The 19,457-nt window shown below is 40.7% G+C and overlaps 1 pseudogene; it reads left to right on the top strand.

Moving 5' to 3' along the window:
• Positions 1 to 16,798, top strand: part of LOC128107878 (coronin-1B-like) — a 44,682-nt pseudogene extending 27,884 nt beyond the window's left edge.
• Positions 16,799 to 19,457: the final 2,659 nt, after the last annotated feature.

Here is a 19,457-nt window from a genome sequence, read left to right as displayed (position 1 = left end):
AATTGGAGGCCAGAGATGGTGATACCAAACAATTCTATTATTCAGGATTATTTTAGCTATCCTGATTGTGTGTGTGTGTGTGTGTGTGTGTGTGTGTGTGTGTGTGTGTGTGTGTGTGTGTGTGTATGTGTGTGTATGTGTGTGTGTGTGTTTCCATATGAAGCTGAAAATTGTCCTTTGAAGATCTGTGAAGAATTGTGTTGGAATTTTGATGGGGATTGCACTGAATCTATAGGTTGCTTTTGGTAGGATGTTTTTTTTTACTCTATTAATTCTACAGATCCATGAGCAGGGGAGATCTTTCCATCTTCTGATTTCTTCTTCAATTTCTTTCTTCAGTGTCTTAAAGTTTTATCATACAAATCTTTCACTTACCTGATTAGAGCTAAATTCACTTTTGAATTGGCAACGTCAACTCTGGAGAGTAACTTATGCTTTTATTAATTGTCCCCTTACCAAGGGAGAATTTAGCTGTAAGGTTATTATATTATCTGTATATATAACATGCTATAATGGTATCTCATAAGTTCCTTTTGAATTTTCAGATTTTAATGGAATGAAAACATGTATTAATAAGCAATTCTATGACTATTGCTAATAAATCCACTAAAAGTCAAAATTTGTGACAAGTAGGAACACAGATCATTTGGCTGTGGGTAATAAAGACGTTGCTAGGTAAATCCTCACATGGGAGGGAGCCCCTGAGCCTGGAAGGATTAATGTGCTATTGCAAGTGGGACAAGGGCATACATGCAGAGGGGAAAGAAGGCTGAGGGGAACAGAGAATGTCTGTAAAACTTCCTGCCAAGATGAGTCTGAAATGCTGACCTCAATCTGATTTAGTATTAACTAAAATAAAGCATAATGGTACCACCAAATCCCCTAGGTCTGTAGGTTTATGAACTTGAACTTGTGTGTTTGTGTAGACAAGTATGTATTTGTATATATATATATATATATATATATATATATATATATATATATGTAGACACAGGCATGTATGTGCTTGTGTGTATATGTATATATGTATGCATGTATGTATATATGTATATGCATGTATATATCTTCCCCTCCATTTTAGAAAATACTTAAGTGATCTGTAACTTATAACTCCATGCCTTCACTCTGATTCCTTAGAATTACAGTCTGATGGTTTTAATCAGTGTCACAGTGAGGAAGTAAAAGGATAAAGAAGGTGGCATAGCATGAGAGTGTGTAACTGATGCTGCTACAAGGGTCATAGCCGGGTACTTGATTATACATATCTGAATGAAGTAACCTTGATAGGGACAGTTTTTGTGGTGAAGAGATAGGGTAAGAAATGCCAATCAAACTTATTCCTCAGCCACTTCTTCTTCTGTTTTCTTTTATTGCTGTTGTCTGCAGGGAAGTGGGAGTGTATCAAAGTCTGGCTTATTGACCCAATTACTTGTTCTCCTTATGGAAATAATATTAGTTCCAACTTTTTACCATGTGACTTTGCAGATCTCCATTTGGGTTGGGCAATGTTTACTGACTGCTCTATCTACCTGTGCTGGGTGTGTGTGTGTGTGTGTGTGTGTGTGTGTGTGTGTGTGTGTGTGTGTATTTTCATGTAGAGTGGTTCACCAAGCAGTATTGGCCATCATAATTCAGGCTTCTATAACAACGTATTATAAAGTGGGTAGCATGTGGACACTGAAACTTATTTCTTATAGTCCTAGAGGCTGGAAGTCTAGATCAAGGTACCAGCATAATTCAATTCTAATATATAAACTGAAAACTTCCCCATGTGTTTTCATATGGAGGAAAGAAGAAGACAGAATTCCATGAAGTCACTCCCATAAGGTCACTAATCTTATACATGTTGGCTTCACCCTCCTGACCCGATCAAGTCCCAAAGTCTCCACCTTCAAGCACCTTTCATAGCAGAATCAGTATATGAATTTGGGGAGAACACAAAGTATTTAGTCACTGGATGACTAATTAAAAAGTGGAAGGAAGTTCTTTGGCAAGATTAGCTAAAAAGAACCGACAAAGCCTGGATTATATAATTGTAAGGTGTAAATAGGCCCCCGGTACAAAGGCAACTTAGTTGTATCCAAACATCAGAAAGTCAGCGTGGTCAGCACGTGGGGAAGAATCTGCCAGCTGAGACTCCAATGTGCTTGTCTGAAAGAGCAGCTGAGGCAAAGATACCTTTCAGATAAAGCTATCCTGGCAGTAGGTATCAACTCTAGGTGTCACCTGAGGGACACATTGGCCATTGTGGAGAAAAGAGGGCACATAACCTGGGTAATTATAGCTAGCTGTTGTTAGTGGGTATTTTTCTCTCCCAAGTACAGCTGTCCGTCCATTGCCCTGTGAGTCCACAGACTTCTGAGTGAAGGTCCTCATAACTCTATTTCAGAGCCTGTGCTGAGGGAGGAGGATAAGCATGTAGGTAGCAAAGCTTAGGGGATAGGATCCCAATCATTAGGTACACAGATTTGGGTACACATATGATCTAAGTGTGGGCAATTTCCTGAATTCCTGTAAGCCTTTTTGTTTTTTTTTAATCTATAAAATGAGAATGATGAAAGTTACTATTTCTTTGTGCCAGCAGGCAGAGATAGGGAGAAATGGCTTAATGTAGATTTTTGTAGTCACTAGAAGGAGATGCATGCTGCTCAAGCCCATGTTAGCGATGTGTGTTCTAGATCTTCCTTGGCTGGGCGAGGCCGTATGACTTGATCTGGTAAATGCATTAAGAGTGGAAATCAGAGCTATCATGGCACTCTCAAAAGATCCACCCCCCACCTTTGCCATAGAAACTAATGTTTAAAGATGAGCTACTCAGGAGCAGAAACTCATTGCTGACTTGTGTGGGCCAGGAGTGTGAGGGAGTTATAACATTCTAGCAAACTGCAGGAACCTTTGATGTTTCTAGTTACATACATCAGCAGCAGCTGCTACTTCCTGATATCGCAGGGATGTGCTTGACAGAACTTCTGGCACACAGCAAGTATTAAAAATAATGTAGTTATTAAAACGAAGAATCTTATTATGATTCCATTAGTCAGAGTCTCCAGAAATCTTTTGTTTCAATGTCTTATCACTAGTGAGAAAGGAATACAAAGGAAGCAATAAAAATGCATGAGTTTCCATGGAATTTGAGTTTTCTGTTTTACAGTCATTAATTTCTGGTCTTGATGAATAAGCATACAGGCAGATCATTACTGCACATGTAATTATCTTAAAAAAAACTGCGGAAGTTGAGACAAGTAATTGCATGGCAAGTTTAATGCGAAAACTTAATTATAAATATATGCCAGTCATTCTCTATAGTTAATACCTATGATCATTCTTAGCTGGTTTATATCTGGATTATAGCTCTGGACAACATAGTGACTATTATAATTATATCAAAGCCTATTATAAAGATAATAGGACAGAAGATGAGAAAAAATCATATTAGGTTTCTCAAGGTAACATTCGCACTTGTTTTGTGACCTCCAAATGCCAGTCATAAGAACCACTAAGCGTACTAGGAGTATAGTTCAGCAGGTGAAATGCTTGTTAGAAAAGCAGTAGATCCTGAGTTAAGATCCCCACACCCAGGAAAAAAACAGAGCATGGTGGCATGTGTTTATAATTCCAGTGCTGGGAGGTGGAGACAAGAGAATTTGGGGGGTTTGTTGGCCAGTCAGTATAGACAGTTCTTGAGTGTCAGGTCAATGAGTGGTCGACCCTGTCTCAAAAATAAAGGCATAAAGTGATGAAAAAGATACCAGACATTGACCTCTCACCTCCACAGGTCTGTGCACAGGAGCATGCACCTTCACACATGGGCACATACACAGTTTACTGAGGGATGTGAACAAAAAGTCTTTATATTTTGAAATAATTTTTAAATCTGCAAAAATACTGTAACAATATATGGAACTCTGCATTTTATTAAGATTTAATAGTTTTAAGTATTTCTTCCATATTTATCTCCTCTCTGTAAGATAAAGATCCTCATTAAGGTTATTACAATATAGCTCTCAAGTTGTAACAGTTTAAAATTGATCACTATCTAGGGTTTAATTCTATTTCATCCTGACCTGTTGTTTCTCTAATGCCCTACAGCATCCTTTCTATTTCCTCTAGCCCAAGACCTAGTCTAAAACTGTTATATTTAATTTTCCTGTCTTTTTAGTCTTCTTTAATCTAGAATATTTTCTTAGTCTTTTTTAAAATCCTTTTGTTGAGTTTATACTTTTGAAAAATATAGGCCATATTGAATATTTCATCTTAGTTGGATTCAGGCTATGTAATGCTTGGGCAAATCCTACAAAAGGGATGTGTGTCTTTTGCAAAGTGTCACTTGAAGATGTTTAATAGTACTCTTCTGCCTCATTGATGCTGTTAATTGTGATTACCCAGAAAGGTTTTGTCTGCTTTCTCCACTGCATACTTACTGTTTTTTTCTCCTAAAAATAATAAGTCATTTATGGAGAAGACTTTAAAGACTATTTGCATGATTCAGACATACTCTAAAGTTGAAGAAATGTCATAAATGAAAAGGAAAGCCAACTCTATTGTTATCAGTGAACCAAAAAAACAAAAACAAGAACCAAACAAACCAACAACATTGATAGCAACAGCGTGAGTAGTTTTTGGGCAAGGGAATTAAGTTTGTTTTTCAAAGCTTCAAGAATAGGCTGCTCAATAAGAAGAAACAGAAAAAATTGGAAGATGTATCCAAACCAACACTCATGCAAATCTCCACAAAAAAGCATGAGAAGCTTGGAAGGGGAAGAATGACTCCTCCATAAAATCACAATGTCCCACTACTGATATCAAATATACTGAAAGGTAAAATTCCAGATGATGATTTAGGTTTCTTTTTTTGGTAAAAATGACCAGTGTCTCGAAAGAGGACAGGAGCAGACAAACTCAATCCAGGACCCGACAGGGAAGTTAGCAATGTAAAGGAAAGAACCTTCAAAGGGTGAGAAAACCAGAAGAATGAAAATAAAAACACAAAAACCTCAAGGGTACAGCCAAGGAAGTTCTAACAGGAAACTCTGTTAACATAGACAAACCAGAGCAATCTCAAGTAAATAACTGATTCATACACTTAAATGTTTTTAAAAAAAAACCCAGCAAGAATCCAAATCCCAAAGCAGCAAGTAGCAATAAATAATAAAAATCAGACAGAAATTAATGATATAGAGAGTGAAAAAAACAAATGCATTGACCTAGAGTTAGTTCTTTGTAAGAAATAAGATTGCCAAATCCCTGCACAATATGAGAGAAAGAATACTCAAATTAATAAAATTATAAATAAAAATGAGGGGTGACAACAGAATCCACTGAATTCCTGAGGATAATAAGAAAGTGCCTTTCTTTCTTTCTTTCTTTCTTTCTTTCTTTCTTTCTTTCTTTCTTTCTTTCTTTCTTTCTTTCTTTCTTTCTTTCTTCCTTTCTTTCTTCTTTCCTTCCTTCCTTCCTTTTTACATGCAGGTATTTATCAATCTGGTTTGAGGCTTCTGGTCTCTTCTATACATCAACGCTGGGCCCTCACTGGGACTCTTCCTATGCATCCTATTGCTGCCCTGTGTCATGAAGATCCTGCTGCCCTGGATCCACAGGACTGACCGCCCCCCCTCCCCCTACTCCCCCACATGCTCCAGCAGATCACAGATGGGGTGGATGTTGAGGTGGGCCAACACATAAGCCTGGTTCTAGGACTGGGTAGTTGTAGGGTTGGTCAGCCTGCTTTCCCTTCTCTTCACCACCATGGTGGGCTGGCCTCTCCAGCATTGCCCTGACTAGTTCACCCCTTGCAGTGATAAGCAAGAGGTGAGGCCAGTTCTCCAACTTTTATATCCTCAGGGTCGATTCTCCCATACCTACACTTCCAGGGCCAGCTCTCCTGTGATGCCCAGGCGAGGTGCAAGGCCTGCTTTCCTGAGTGTTACAGCTGGTGAGGGGCAGGGCCAGCTCTCCTACTCTTATGACCCCAGGGCCAGCTCTCCCGCCTCCCTCTGGCATTGATGGGGGGGCATGTCTTTCCCACCCATGCTGCCTCAAGACAGAGGAGTAATGGGGACAGCTCTCCCATGCTTACAACTTTGGGGCTGGCTCACTCACATCTCCACCAACAGGGTGGGCTCTACTGTGCTGCCCAGGTGATGTGCAGGGCCTGCTTTCCCAAGTGTTGCAGCTGGTGGGGGCAGGGACAGTTCTCCCATCTGCCTCAGGCATTGATGGGGGCAGAGAGGGGCTACATCTCTCCCCCACCCATGCTGCCACAAAACAGATGAGTAGTGGGGACAGCTCTCCCATGCTCGCAACCTACGGGCTGGCTTGCCTACACCTCTGCCAACAGGGTTGGCTTTATTGTACTGCCCGGATGAGGTGCAGAACCTGCTCTCCTAAGTGTTATACAGCTGTTGGGGAGCAGGGAAAGCTCTCTGGCTCTTAGGACCTCAGGGCCAGCAAGAGAGTACTTTTTGAACACTGAAAATTCTGGAAGAAATTGGTGAACTCTTAGACACATATGACTCAAAATTGAGTAAGAAGATAATGCCAGCAAAATCAGGTCCTATAACAAGCAGCCACCTGGGAAGAGTGATAAGAGATCTCCTAACAAAGGAGAGTCTGTGAATGGGGGCTTCAGCTCTGACTGCTGCCAGACTTTCAGAGAGGACTTGCCACTAATGTTCCCCAATTCTTCTGGAGAATGGAAAGGAAAGAAACACCACCAAATTATTTTATACGTTGTTGCCTGTTTGTTTTTAATGTTTATTTGAGACATAGTCTTACATAGCCCAAGCTAACTTCTAACTTGCTGTAGAGCTGAGGACAATGTTCTTCATATATTATTATTTTTTTAAATTTGCACACAGTATATTTTGATCATACCCACCCCAATTCCTATCAGATCCACCTCCTCTTTCCTGCCCCCTTCCACTTCATGTCTTCCTTTTTTGCAATTAAAATATCACATCACTTCTCTCCTTCCCATTCTTCTCTCCAACTCTTCTCATGTCCCCTCCCTTCAATCTATGCCCTGTCCCACCCACTCCCTCACAAATTAATGCCCTCTTTATTGTTATTACTACTATTATTATTATTATTACTGTATGTTTGCATAAATTTATGCATACAACATGCTGATTCCATTTACTATGGCTTGTGTGCAAATTATTGTAGGGTTGAACACTTTGAACTGGATAGTCATTTGGGAGGCTCATCCTTTGGAGAGGATAGTTTCCTTTCTCAGAAGTCACTTTTTTCCAGAAGACATTATCTCACAGTAGATGTCCTGGGCCTCTGGATCTTACAATTTCCCCATCCCCTCTTCCAGGACTTCACCTGAGCCTTAGCTATAGGGGGTTTGATTGCCGATGTATCAGATGAAGACAAGTACCTTGTGGTCAGTGTTCTCTACATTTTGACATGTTAAGGCTTTCTGTAATGGTGTCTGCTGCAAAAAGAAGCTGCTTTGATGAGGGATGAGAGCTATATTTCTCTGTGTACGTAAGGATAAGTATTTAGAATATGTAGGCTAGGGACAATTTTGAATCCTGACTTCCCTTCCTCCCATCTCCCATGGGCTAGGATTACATATGTAATCCTCATGTTTGACTGTTACCAAACTCATTCTATGAAGCTATTACCTTGATACCACAGCCTAATAAGGACACAACAAAACTATCCATTCTCCTGATGATAATAGATGTAACAATTCTCAATAAATAATTGCAAATCAAGTTCAAGAACATATTAAGAGTATATGCTGTGGCCAGGTTGTTTCCTTTCAGGGTGCAAAGTTTGCTCAACATATACAAATCTTTAAGTATAATTCAGCATACAAATAGATTAAAGATAGGAATCATGTGATTATATCAATTGATGCAAAAATAGCCTTAAGTGATATTTAATATCTCTTCATGAAATAATCTCTAAATAAAGCAAGAATAGAAGGCATATACTTCAACTTAATAAAAGCTATATGAAATTAACCTATATCCAACATTATATTTAAAAAGGAAAAACTGAGAGAATTTTCTCCAAACTCTGAAATGAATTAAGGATGCATTCTCTTTCCACTCTCATTTAATATAGTGCTTGAAGTCTTAACTAGAACATTAAGATGGGAAAGAAATAAAAGGAAACAAGGAAAGAAGTCAACTTTTTCCAAATTGCAGTGATCCTATACTTAAAACTCTGAAGACTTCAATGGAAAATTCTTACAAATGAGAAACATATTCATCACATCAGGATACAAAATCAAAACACAAAAATCAGTAGCTTTTCTATGCACAAATAATGAACATGCCAAGAAACAAATCAAGAAAAAGTTCCATTCATTATTGCTTAATAATAAATAAAATACCAAGAAATAAACCTAATTAAGTAGGGCAAATCCTTCTACAGGGAAAACTTCAAAACGATGAAAGTAGAAAGGCAGTAGAAGATGGAAAGACCTTCCATGCTCTTGGATTGGGAGAATTAATGTTATGGAAATGGCTACCTTGCTGAAAGTGATCTACAGATTCAGTGGAATCTCAATCACAGTCACAACGATAGTCTTCATATACTCGAAAAAAAATCTAAAGCAGAAAAGTTCCTGAATAGCTAAGGCAATCCTTCATAGTCATAACAATGCTGGAAGTATCAAATGCCTAATCTCAAATTACATTATGGAGATTATGGAGCATAGTAACCAAAGCAGAGTGACACTGGTACAAAAACAGAGAGAACAGGAATAGAATAGAATAGACCCAGGAATAAATCCATGCCATTATATCCACTGAATGTAGATGTAAACAACCTTCTTATTAAATAAGAAACACAGAACCAATGCAAAGAAGAAAGCCAAGAGGTCAGAGCTAAGAGCTAAAACCTTACCCTTCCTCCTGCGGTGGTCCTACCTCTCCGAACCAGAGCTACCCCTGTGTTAAAGTCTTTATATAGAGTTCCTGTTCTGCCTTCTCATTGGTTGTAAACCCAACCACATGACCTGTCTATATAGGCCTCCAGGTTTTCTATGATTGGTATTGAAATTAAAGGCATGTGTATCCAATACTGGCTGTATCCCTGAACACACAGAGACTTACCTAGCTCTGCCTACCAAGTGCTGGGATTACAAGCGTATGCCACCACTGCCCTACTTTCCTATGGCTTGCTAATAGCTCTGACCCCCGGGCAACTTTATTTATTAACATACAAATAACATTTTAATACAAATAAAATATCACCATAACCGAATCTCTAAGGAAGGCAACAAAGACACATATTGGTGAAAAGATGGCCTTTTAAAGAACTACTTCTGTGCAAACTAGATGACATTAGGTAGAAGAAACTAGATCCATATATCTCTCCCTGTACAAAAATCAAGGCAAAGGACATCAATGACTTCAGTACAACATTTGCAGATTTGACAGTACTAGTGAAAACATAGGAAGAACACGCACGAGTGCATGCATGTGTGCACATACACACACACAAACACACACATTTTTAAATAACATGCATGGGTACAATACCTTAAACAAGAGTAGAAACATATATGTTGTAGTAAAAATAACCTTAAATTTTTATCAATATACAAAAACTCATACCAGTGTAAAATATTTGAGATGAATAGTTGTTTTACTAATCCTATATTCCTATATCTCCACTAAGTGATGACAAACATCTATAACCCACTGAATGACCAAAACCCACCCACCCCACCTCTAAATAATGTGTTCTCTAGACTGCTTCTGTTATCTGGGAGGGACAGCATCCCCAGGGGATCTTGAAAAAATTGAGATAATAGTTAAGTCCTAAGAAAACTGGTTATAACATTTATTGTCCCATCTCTGTGTGATGGGAAAGTGCACCGCTTATCTGAAGTCCTGACTAGAATAGTTTGAGAGGCTGAACCGCTTCAGCTAGCAGCCTTGAAGTTGTTCTGAATGCAGAAATCTGAGGAAACTACAGCAGAGGCACTCTGAAAGGCTGGATCACTAGAGTCACCCATTTTTATTGGTGTCTGGTTCCCTTGTTCTGAAAATGCACAAACTTTCAAAGGTAACATACATATCTGTATTGACACAAGTATAGAATGTGCATTGTACATAAGCCAGACAAAGATGATTCTTTCATTTTATGTCTGAACAGGTAAAAGACATCTGTCAACTTTTTAAGTTTGTTTGGACTGTATACCCAAACCTTTATCCATGCAATACAAAAGGATGGCATGTCGGGCGGTGGTGGTGCACGCCTTTAATCCCAGCACTCGGGAGGCAGAGGCAGGTGGATCTCTGCCAGTTCAAGGCCAGCCTGGGCTACAGAGTGAAGTCCAGGAAAGGCACAAAGCTACACAGAGAAACCCTGTCTCAAAAAACCTAAAAAAAAAAAAAAAGGATGGCATGTAATAGTAAGACATGAGGACTCTGTAACCAAAAAGATTTATCATGTCTCATCCAGTCTCATAGATGTTTCCATGTCAAGGGATCAGAATATACATCACCTGTCTTGTAGTTTTCTAGGTTTATGTCTTTATGTCTGTAGCCAAGATTTTCAGTAGGTCTCCCCCAGTCAAATTTGGTCTGTATTAATTTTTAAGAAATTCTGAGCCTTTCATTTCCTGTAGGGGAAAAAAAGCATAACCTCTACCCCAGTGCAATACATTTTCTGTATTTTATTTTAAAGTTAAGACATCCCTAAAATATCTAGGCTGGTTTAATTCAGCAATTATTTTTACAATCCTATGCCTCTCAGCAGCTGCCATTCACTCATCAGCATTCAAAAAATTTGAAGTCAACAAAACACCATACAGAATCCAGACTTCCCGTGCATTTCTCATCTTTACATGGCTTATTCTTTTTATGTTATTTTACTCTTTCTTTAAAGACTTTACTTTAATTATTTTTAAACTATTTAAAATTTTTTACTATGACTATCTATACCCATTTTGTTTTCTTTCTTAAGCATCTATGTACACTGTAACCTAGGTTACTGTTACCAGGGTGGTTTTTTTTTTTTTTGTGGTGGTGGTGGTGGTGGTGGTGGTGGTGGTGGGGTGGTCTGGACCTGTTTTACTGAGCACCTGTAGCATTATCTGACTGTAAGCCAAACCTTTAATTGCTAAGTGGCAGCTAGTCTCTTCTTGTAACTTAGGTAGTTGGCTCTGCCTCTTCCTCAGGCCTGAGAGAGCTGAGCCTTATGCCCAAGGGCCTGCCTGAGAGCTGCATTTAACTGGGAGCTGTGCTTAACCCAGAGCTGCATTTTATGGCCCTAGCTCTAGGAAGTTGGTACCTACACTTTTGCAGGCATTTTTACTTAGCTTGCCAGCTGCTCAAGTGCTCTGTTACACGGCAGGGCCTCTTAAAAGAGCCCCACCTCTGTGCACTGTGAGCAGTGGGCTCTGTGTACATGCCCCACATTGGGCACCATGTCTAGTCAGATTTTTCTTTGAGCCTTCAGCTCCCAAATAACAACATGGAGACTTCTTATTAATTATAAAAGCTCAGCCTTAGCTTAGGCTTGTTCCACTAGCTTTTATAACTTAAATTAACCCATTTATGTTGATCTATGTTTTGCCTCATGTCTTTTTACCTTTCTTTCATTCTGTATGTCTGACTCCTTCCAGGTCTTGTAGTCATCTCCCTGCACCTCGATTATCTCTTCTACTTCCTCTCTCTGTGCTCAGAAGTCATGCTTATACCTTCTGCTTAGCTATTGGCCATTCAGCTTTTTATTATACCAACCACAGCAATACATTTTCACATAGTGCATACATATACCACAACAAAAGTCTTTATGAAGAGGACTATAGTAGCAAATGGAATAATCCCAAGAATTGAGAAATGGGTTTACATGAGATTAAAAAGTGTCTTCACAGAAAAGGAAGCAATCACAAAAGTGAAGAGACAGTCAACAGAACTGGAAATATCCTGTGCCAGCTACACATCAGATAGAGGATGAATGTCTAGAACTTATGAATAATTGCACACTCTCAAACCAAATCATCCAGTTAATAAATGGCCACTCGATTAGATAGTCATTAAAAGAAGAAACGCCAATGGTTAACACATACCTGACAAGAAATTCAGCATCCTTAGCCATCAACAAAATGCAAACTAAAACTTACCTGGCATTATTCTTCATTCTGGCTAGAATGACTAGTATTAAGAAACAAATGATGATTCCTGCCTAAAATCTATAGGAGGAACCCTTGTTCCCTGATGGTTGATATTATGAAAAATACTGTGCTGTGTAAATCACTATGGATGCTTCTCAAAACACTAAAGGTAGAACTTCCATATCACCAAGCTGTGCAGTTCCTGGGTACACATCTGAAGGACTTTAAGTCAGTATACCACAGAGATACTTGCTCATCCATATTTATCACTGCATTATTAATAATTGCCAGGAAAAGGAACTGGCCAAAACGTCCATCAGCAGAAGAATGTGAGACATGTACACAATGAAGTATTTCATTCAGCTATAAAGTAAAATGAAATCATGATATTTGCAAGAAATTGTGTGGGCCTGGAAATCACTATAATAATAAACACTGTGTGCTCTCTCATAGGAACTTAAACATGTGTAGTTTGTGTGTATGCTCAAACTGGAAAGGTAATCATGAGAAGGAGGAAGATATCCTACAGAAGGGGGGCAGGATAAAGAGAGTACCAGACAAAAGCTTTAGTGTGCATCTGAGGAGGAAAGAAACCAACCAGAGATGGGCATGGATCTTGGAGAAGGACTTTGGGCATGGGGGACAAATTAGGACAAAATATAATGAAATATGTATGAAAATTCCGTGCAGAAATCCATCATTGTGTATGGCAACTCCAAGAATTTATAATAAAAGGGGCCATGTACATATCCTATGGCATCCAACATCAAATTGAACAACCTCCTTCATCTAGCTTACGGCTAACCCTAGGTCCGACTCTGTATACTTACACATGCACCAGTACGGCAATGTGTCACCATATCATCTTATTGTTGCTCTCTCTCTGTATGACAGTATGGGAACATAGATGTATATTTTATTCAATGGAAAATAATCGAAAACTGGTATCTATTTTAATGTTCAAACTGTCCCAACTTGGCCAGTTGATACCCCTTCAGACTAATGCCTGTCTTTCTACATGCCCCCATTTCATTACTTTTCTGAACTGTAAGGTATTCTGTCTCATATTATTCCCGTCCTTCCCCAGGTCCAAATTTTCAGATCCCAATTCTAAGGTGACTGAATGAAATGCCAGGGAGTGCAGCTAGATTTCTGTATTTTAAAATAAAATATTCCCAGTGGTCCCAATGTTGAGGTAGCTATACAAAGTGCTCGGCTATTTGATAAGGATGTTTAGAAAAGGTCTCAGCATGTTAATCATCAGGTTTCATGATCCTTATCATGGATAATTGATTCCTTCAAGGCTCTGTTTTACAATTACAGAAGAACAGTATGACAACCAATTATCCTACAGAAATGTCACACTGCTCACTGATCAGATTGTGACAGGGTGCCTTTTTACTTTTGTACTTCCCTTTTAGATGGTTTTAATTCTTTCTTAATGACACAACTTAAATTTAGACCCCTATCATCTCTTTTCTCTCTTCCTTTTTCTCTGACTTATCATTCCACAGCAGAAGAGACTTAACACAAAGGGCATGTGATAACTTATCAGATTATGAGAGGAGAAGCAGTTGTTGGGTGTTGTGGAATATTTGTTTAACTATACAAAGGTGTATTTGTTTAACTATGTAAAGATGTGTTGCATTTGTTCAATTATGTAAAGATGTGTTGCTGTTTTATCTTGACTGCCTAAAGCACATGACTGGTCTAATAAAAAGTGGAATGGCCAATGGTGAGGGAGGAGGTATAGGTGGGACTTCCAGGTAGCGAGAATAAGTAGGTAGAAGAATTTGGGCTCAAAGAAGAAAGAAAAGTGACACCAGGGAGGCACCAGGGACCAGCCAGCCAGATACAGAAAAAGCAGGAAAGTAGGACATACAGAATGAAAGAAAGGTAAAAAGCCCCAGGTGAAACATGGATGCATAGAAACAGGTGAAATTAAGTTAAAAGAGCTAGTGGGACAAGCCTAAGCTAAGGCCAAGCATTCATAACTAAAAATAAGTCTCCATGTCTTTATTTGGGAGCTGGTTGCTGGTCCAAAGAAAATGCCAGCTACAGTTGAGTTTGTTTATCCACTCAGTTCACAAATAGCTACTGAACACCCACGATGTACAAGGACCTACTATGTGCCCAGAGTTTGAGATACAGCATGCACAAAGCATTCCTGCTTCTACCACCTTAGAGTTACTGGTTAGTGTTGTAAAGCAACATTAAGCCCTGGATCCAGGTAGTCCAGGTGCGGTGGTAGTCCCAGCATTGGCAAACAGTGGAAGGAGATCAGCCTGGCCTGTACAGTTCCAGACCAGCCAGGTGTAACAGTGAAACCCTGTGTTAACAGACAAGAAAGAAAGAAAGACAGCAAGTGCGCGCGCGCGCACACACACACACACACACACACACACACACACACACACACACACACACACCAGAGGTTGGGATCTGGAGCTGGGGGATGTCGCTGCTGCAGCCCTGCTGTCCTTGGTGAGCCACACATCATTCTCCAAGTGTTGCAGCAGAGCAAATTCTGGTAAATGCAAGAATGACTGGTGCTATGAGGACATCCAAATGACCCATGTTACCAGACACAACACAGTCTGTACAGCCAACCCCAAGTTGTTGGTGACTGTAGAACCCAGCACCAAGGTGGGGTGAGAGGACATTTTGGTGTTCACTCTAAGTAAAATGGGTCACACTGAGAAGGCCCACCCAACAGTGTGTGGGCACCTGGGGCCTGTCTGGACATTGGCTGGTGTCCCATAATGATGAAATCATAGCCAGTGGCTAAGAGGACTGCACACTCGTGGTGTGGCAGATGCCAGGGAATGGGCTGACCTCCTGACTAAGCAAGTACACCATGCATGTGAGCATGTCACTGTCTGGTACCCCATATCATGGATTGTGCTGCTCAGTGCATGTTGCAATAATGTGGTGTTTGTCTGAAGCATAGGCACTGTAGCATGAATCTTAACAGTTCTTATTAATAAGATTAAACCCAAGGCCAGTTATTGGGGTAAATGCTGGAAGGTCAGAGTACCAGAACAAGCCACAGCTATCTCACCTTGCCAATTCCTCAGCTGATCCTGTTTCCTCAGACTGGAAGCTTCTGTGTCCTCATCCCAATGGCTCTCAGCTGAACTGCTGATAGAAGCCTGAATGCTTAACCAGCCAAAATGCTTAACCAGGCCAAATGCTTGTTTCTGGTCCTCACGCCTTATAAACCTTTCTGCTTTCTACCACCACTCCCTGGGATTAAAGGCTGCTTTCTGGGATTAAAGGCGTGAGTCACCATGCCTGGCTGTTTCCAATGTGGCCTTGAACTCACAGAGATCCAGAGGGATTTCTGTCTCTGGAATGCTAGGATTAAAGGCGTGTGCTAACATTTTCTAGCCTAAGTATCTTGTGGCTTTTCTGTTCTCTGACCCCAGAAAAGTTTATTAAGGTACACAGTATTTTGGAGAACACAATACCACCACGGGGCACTGCCGAGAAACTGTCCCAACTGGATCGCTTGCACCCTGGTTTCACTTTTTATGTCAGCTGGAAACATAGGGATGCCTCTTCTGCTCAGCTTGCAAGACAAAAGCATCTGCATCATCCACCCCCAGTGGGACATCCTGGTGGCCAAGTAGGAGATGGATCAAGATGGATCAAGATGGCCAAGCAGGAGTGGGCAATTCCAGGCCATCTTTCTGGTGGAGGGCAAGGTATTCACCACCAGTTTTAGCCGCATGAGTGAATGGCAACTGGCACTCTGAGGCACAGAAAACTTTGAGGAGCAAGTGGAGCTGCAGGATCTAGATTCAAGCAATGGGGACTGACTGCCCTTTCATGACCCAGACACCAGTGTGGTCTATGTCTACCACAAGAGTGACTCCAGTGTCCATAAATCACAGACAGGTGCCTCTACATCCACTTCTTGAATGTATTCACCAGCAAAGACCCCCAGAGGGGTCTGAATGGCATGCCTAAGAGGGACTTGGAGGTCAGCAAGTGTGAAATTGCCTGGTTCTACAGACTGTATGAGTGCAAGTGTGAGCCCAACCCACAGTCATGACTGTGCCAAGAAAGTCTGACCTCTACTATGATGATCTGTACACGGACACAGCCAGGCCTGAGTTGGCTCTTGAGGCAGAGGATTGGATGAGCAGGCTGGATGCTAGTGCCATCCTTGTCTCACTAGGGGAAGCCGATGCCCAGTAAACAACAGGATCTGAAAACAGTGGGCATAACAGGCTATCCTACAGCCAGCCCGCCAGCTTCAGCTGCCCAGGAACCTCCACAGCTACTGACATCACTACCATTCCCAGTGACATCTTCACTGGGGCCCAGGAGTCTGGGAAACTGGAAAAGGTAATGCAGAAGCTGTGAGGGTTGTGGGCGCTGGTCAAGGAACATCCTGAGCTTATCAGCTCCCTGGACGAACAGCTGGGTTGCATGGAGAAAGGGATACATGGGACCACCAGGGACCTGCACCAGATACTGCTTCCTCTTCCACCCACTCCTCACCTGCATAGTTTGCTGCTTAGTACCTCTCGGGCAGGTCATGGTCAGTTGGCCTCTCTCCCCAGCCTGGGGGACCCAGATTGGAAGCACTACTTGGCCTTTGAAAAGTTTTTGTATCTAGGCCAACTCCCAAGTACTCTAAGGAACTATCTCCACTACCTGCCCAGGGCACCACCCCTCACCCCAAGAAAACAGCAGACATAGGTTCTATATTCTTATTCCAGATTAAAAACAAAACAAAACAGAGAAAATGAAAAAAATCAAGGAATTTTTTTCTGAGTAAAAGATCATTGAATTGGGAGTTAAAGGAAGAAGAGGAATTGCTGGGAATACCATAAGACCATAAAGGAGATAGTCCCAGCAGAACAGTCTGTGCAAAGGTCCTGTGGTAGAAGGAAGCATGGTTCATTGTAACCCTGTGGTATGACCACCATAGCTGGAAAGCAGAGGAAAACATGATGGAGGAAAAGTAAATATGGATAAGGTCATGCAAATTTCCTTGCAAAATATCCTAAAGATTTCCATTTTGCAAGCAATGTAAAGACAGTGGGTGATTTTTTTCTTTGAGAGTGACATGATTGGATTTTTGTTTGAGAAAGTTTACTTTCCAAAGGTTACTCAGATAGGAAGAACAGAGCAAAGGTAGCCAGAGATGAAGAAAACTGATTGAGAGATGGAGTGGTCTAATGGCAGGCACTGAAGATACATAGGAAAGGAGTTGGCTGAACTGTGGATTAGTTATTAGGGTAAGGAAGAGGCAGGTGAACATGTGAGCTCATGACTGCTGTCATATGAAAGACAATGATGGAAACATCACTGAGATGGCAGTACTTCAAGAACCAGATTTGGGGCAGATCATGCTCACTCTTGGCATGTGGGATCTGGGACAAGACATCTGAGTGAAGGGCTTTGGTAGTCTAGAGCTCAGGGGAGAAATATAAGCTACAAGTATTTGGTAAAGTTTGAGTTATTTTTGTATCTAAATGACATTTGCTGAAATCACATTTGAGGATAAAATCATCTATTAAGATGGTAGAGAGAAAAAGAAAAAGAAAGAAAACCTAGTCTTGGGAAACTCCAACATTTGTGAGGCATAAGAGCAGGAAGAACATGTTGTAGAGAGGTGATCGCTTGTTACTAGTCCATAGAGAATACTATGGGACGGAGGGCCTGGGTAGCAATGACCAGTGCTGCTGAGTGGTAATGACAGTGAGCAATCATTGGGATGAATTTACATGAATATACATGAAGGCATAGGGGTTTTTTTTGTTGTTGTTGTTTTTAAGCCTTTGGGGGCCTACCAACCAGCTCCCAAATAAATACATGGAGACTTATTCTTATTTATGAATGTCCAGCCTTAGCTTGGCTTGTTGCTAGTCAGCTTTTCTAACTTAAATCAACCCGTTTCTCTTCTTCATTTTGCCTCTGGGTTTTTTTACCTTTCTTTATTCTATGTGTCTTCTCCTCTTACTCTGTGGCTGGTTGTGTGGCTGGGTGCCTGGCCCCTGGTGTCCTCCTCTCTTCCTCCTTTTTTTTTTTTTTTTTTGCTCCTTAACTCTTCTTCTCTTGAGCCTAGATTTCTCCTATTTATTTTCTCTGCCTGCCTGCCTGCCTATCCCTCTCCTGCCTAGCTACTGATCATTCAGCTTTTTATTAGACCATCATGTTTTATGCATGCAAAGTAACACAGCTTTATAGAATTAAGCAAATGCAACATAAAAGAATGCAAAATTTACATTATTAAACAAATATTCCACAGCATAAACAAATATAATACATCTCAAACTAATATTCCACAACATGAAGGTCATTGTTGGACTTGCCAAGATACATGAGTGAAATGATGGAGGTGAAGGTAAAATTGGAGTGAAAATGGGAGAGATCAAGATAGGATGCATGGAAATCTTTTTGAAGAGTGTTGGCTATACATTGGAGGAGAGAGTTGGCATCATGACACTTTTGATTCTGCCTTTCCTAAAGCCCACTTTGCATTTAGGTGTGTCATAAATTCTCCTTGCCTTGTTTTGACCACTCTAAACATAAATTTGCACTGTCTATGGTCATACCTCAAGAGAGCCCCACCTTGGTAAGGGTCTTTGCTCTTTTTCATTCTAGGTTCACAGATAGCCAAGCTGATGAGATGGTGTTTGTTTATATCAAAAGCCCTTAGTCTTCGGTTGTGTCTTCAACTGATAGTTAGAAAGGAACCTACCACTATTCAGTTTTGCCTCCCATGCTCACTAAAACGTTGGCCACAAGCACAATGAATTATGGAAAATGGCTTTTGTTTCCTCTCTGTGGTGAACTTGTGAGCTTTCACTGTGTATTCTAAGTCACACTATGCTAGAATATGTCTTCTTTGTCCCGAAGAAGTAATATTTACACAGTTGCACCAAAACCTATCCCTCACTGACCAGACAGAGGGACAGACATGGATGTCATCTGTCTCACTGGGCTGTATTATGTCTAACTCTAAAGCTCCCTAAGCTGAGGTGCCCAGTGTCTGGGGTGGAGCCCTCTAACAAGGCTTTCTACCACTGTGAATGGAGAAGGCCCTACTTCTCACCCAGATCCCAGATGGCAGAATGTGAAGGGTAGCATCTACATGTCACTGGTAGGTATATTTGAAATGGCAAATAGCTTGTTGACTTGGGGCTTATAACCTTGTTCCATTTCCTGTGGTTGGCTGGACAGTCAGGCAGAAGCCCTTCCTACTGGAACGTACTCCTACAGAGGAGAGGGAAGAGGCCAGAGTCCAAGTGCTGCTGTGCCAGGGTTTAAAATGTACAGTTGGTGGTCCCAAGTCTTCAAGTGAATCTGATCCCTTAGGTAAAAATAGATAGAGATTGTGCAGTCAATTAAT

Source organism: Peromyscus californicus, unplaced genomic scaffold, assembly GCF_007827085.1.
Source record: "Peromyscus californicus insignis strain IS unplaced genomic scaffold, ASM782708v3 Scaffold_12__1_contigs__length_115047231, whole genome shotgun sequence".
Classification (NCBI taxonomy): domain Eukaryota; kingdom Metazoa; phylum Chordata; class Mammalia; order Rodentia; family Cricetidae; genus Peromyscus; species Peromyscus californicus.
The sequence above is the reverse complement of the archived record's forward strand: the minus strand, read 5'-3'. Positions and strand labels throughout refer to the sequence as shown.